The 3167-nt window shown below is 41.8% G+C and overlaps 1 non-coding gene across 1 annotated transcript; it reads left to right on the top strand.

Annotated features, from left to right (window-relative positions):
• Positions 1 to 2266: 2266 nt before the first annotated feature.
• trnas-uga (transfer RNA serine (anticodon UGA)) lies at positions 2267 to 2348 on the top strand. The gene has a single exon. It is a non-coding gene; the product is annotated as a tRNA-Ser (tRNA).
• The last annotated feature ends 819 nt before the right edge of the window (positions 2349 to 3167 follow it).

Raw genomic sequence — 3167 nt, 5'->3', positions numbered from 1 at the left:
ACCGCGCACGTAGACCAGTAGGCTACAAGGGAAGTCGCATGAAGATGGAGGCAAAACAGCCCTACACAGCCCTGTCGCAGTACACGAATATAATCATATCGTTATTAAATTCTTTAGATATGCGATTCCATATTATATTAGCAGAAAAGCTTAAAACTACCACTTTTTCACACGCTATTTCACATGCTAGTTAAATACTTCGATGCTTAAAATCGTTAGGGAGAAATGGAATACCGGTGTGTATTTTTCCTTTAAAGTACCGATTCCTGGAATCTGACTGGCTGACACCCTTCTGAAGTGGTTCCATAAAATCTGGTATACGGAAAAGAAAGCGTTGATAAAAAAGCCTGGATTCTCATGTATCTCATACAAGTATCTTTTAAAATAGTCTTTGCTGTGCTCTTGAGGATCCTTGTGATATTTTGAGCTCTAGTTGAATGATAAGTGTTGCATTTTAAATCATTTTCGTAGTTAAAAATTATGAAACGCCCTGTTAAAAGCAAGGGAGTTTTTATGCCCGTTGAACTAAAACAAAATGCCTGACAAAGTATGGCTTGGACAGATTCCAAGTGCTTGTACAAATGTGCTAAAGAAATTATACTTTGAGTATACAGCTTGTCCAAAGTCATTCATTATTAATACTATTAGTAATATCTTCGGTAAAGGCTTTGATGCATAAATATTTCTGATAAAGGTAGGTTGTGTACTTCTGTCCAACTGAGCAATCTTGCTTTCATAAAATATACCAACATTTTAATGACTAATGATTAACATGCTGTAATACACAGTTCAAAATTAAAAGCTCAAATGCTGTACATGAGAGGTTAAGCTCCCCCTGGCGGTTTTACAAGGTGACGCCGGATAGTTTCCAGCATGACGTCAAATGACGCGATTAACCGCGTGATACCACGACACACCGACCGGGGTATGCCGCGAAATACCCCACCCATTTTGAATGGCTGCATCTGTATACAGTACAGTTTGCATACAGTACTGTGTTTATGTTCCTAAACTGATCTCTTTTATGAGCAGGTGAAAGGCATGGTGAATAGGAGATTTTCAAAAATTACTGTGCTTTGCATGATTGGAAACAAATGCGTGATTGCGAAATGCTGTGGTGTTACTTTTACAAAGATGGTCGATGAAAAAAAGAATGTGGACCAGGGCAATACTTTGAGTTTACAGCTTGTCCAAGGTCATTCATTATTAATACTATTAGTAATATCTTCGGTAAAGACTTTGATGGCGACAGCTCAAACATGAGAGGATGAGCTTTATTAGCTCCACCTTGTGGAAATTCCGGATACTATTATTTTAATTGCGGTACTATAGGAGAATTTACGGTAAGTCGTGGTAGACTGAGTAAAGCGCACCGCAAAATATTGCGGTATCGCCCGCTTGTTTTGAATGGCTGCATCTGTAAACCACAGCTTAAAGAAGAGCACCATCTCAGTGCCATACTAATGTAAATGAAGTAATACTAAGACATGTTCTTATGGATTTGTCTTACCTTGAGATATGTAATTGGATTTCAGGATTAACTTCCACATTCAATGTACTGGTGATTCTTTGCCTGGTCAGTACCTGGGTGGGAGACCTCCAGCGAACAATTAAGCTTGCTGCTGGAAGTGGTGTTAAGAGACTCTTAGGATCTTCCAGAGGTGTCTGTCCAATAGCACTAGTTGCCTTAGAGCTGGCTCAAACATTGCTCAAGAGTCTACCTTTCACAGATGCGCAAAGATGAATGATGGGGGTGCACGCTTCAAGGAGCCTTCCAACTGTAGGGACTGATTAGAGACGATCCGTAGCATGTGTTCGTTTCCATATACGCCCCGTGTCTCAACGGTAGGACAGAGTCAAATACTGCCTCGACACGTAACAGCGTTATATTAAACCGCAGGACTTGAGGGCTGTTTTGTTTGAATGTTCAAGGCATTGGTAAGAGCGTAGGTCAAGGGCCATTGGTGCATCTCCTGTAACTGGACTAAAAATGCTATTCAAAGTGCAGTGACTGAAATCGTCGTCCACATGTCTCCGTTGTTGATTGCTTTCTGTCTAAGAACGTTCTGTTTTCATGTCCGAACGGGGAGACTTTATCATTCCAACTTGAAGCCACCCTTAAGTCCTCCGAGGTGTGTGTGTGTGCTTGCACGTATGGCGTAAAAGGTTTCTTAAACGGAGAGCGAACTTGAAAAAAGTTGCCTCCGCCGCCGCCTTGCACTCCCTGTTCGATTGTAGCAAGAAGGCAGCGGCCGCGGCGCTCGCTGTAGTCGTGGCCGAGTGGTTAAGGTGACGGACTTGAAATCCGTTGGGGTCTCCCCGCGCAGGTTCAAATCCTACCGACTACGGCGTCCTTTGCATTTGGTTGCGTGTGTGCGTGTAAAAGGACCAGTGCCGTTTCGTTTTCGCTGGGACCTTTAACACTCTAAATCGCCTGGACCCGCAGCCTGTGAAATCGATTCTTCAGCACCCACGAAGGACGCTTTGCAGCTGGACACAGATAACGATGCTTTTCTGTAACGAGCTTTCCAGCTGAATTTTCTCGGCAGCTCCGTACTGAACCTGTTCTCCATTGCAACATAGCGGAAGCTCGTCACGTCTTTAGCAAGGCTGTGTAGGACCGCATACGCCACAGTGACTTGTACACAGACCACATGAAAGGCAAGCAAAATACCCTTTTAAAATTCCAAAGACTCACAAGGTCAGAGGAACAGCGATGACCTGAACAGATCTGTTACAGAAGTCTAGGTTGACCTTTTTAGAGCTGTAATTGCATTTTTGTTTAATAGAAGATCAAATCTACTCGCATGTACCAGCACCTTACAGTTTATTGATGTTAATTCTGTTTAAGTAATAAGATTGCTAACGATGTTGGACTTTAGTCGGTGTTTTTTAGAACAAATTGCTTACACTTCTGTAAGGAATACGCAGTACGTGCCTTTGTCAGTCATTGCTCACCATACCTGTAACTTTCTTATCTAACTCACTTCCTCAAATGGTGAAGGTCCACAAACATAAATGAAAAAAAAACCCTTGTTGTAGATGAGGTGCACAAAAAAGCAGCCCCTGATAGTGTATAACACATTTATACTATTGCAGAGACACATGTAACATATATATATATACTGTATATATATATGAAACAGAAATAGAAACAGAAACAGGAA

Source organism: Lepisosteus platostomus, unplaced genomic scaffold, assembly GCF_059453375.1.
Source record: "Lepisosteus platostomus isolate fLepPlt1 unplaced genomic scaffold, fLepPlt1.hap1 Scaffold_73_H1, whole genome shotgun sequence".
Taxonomy (NCBI): Eukaryota; Metazoa; Chordata; class Actinopteri; order Semionotiformes; family Lepisosteidae; genus Lepisosteus; species Lepisosteus platostomus.
Note: the sequence above shows the minus strand (reverse complement) of the source record. Positions and strands in the feature narration are given on the sequence as shown.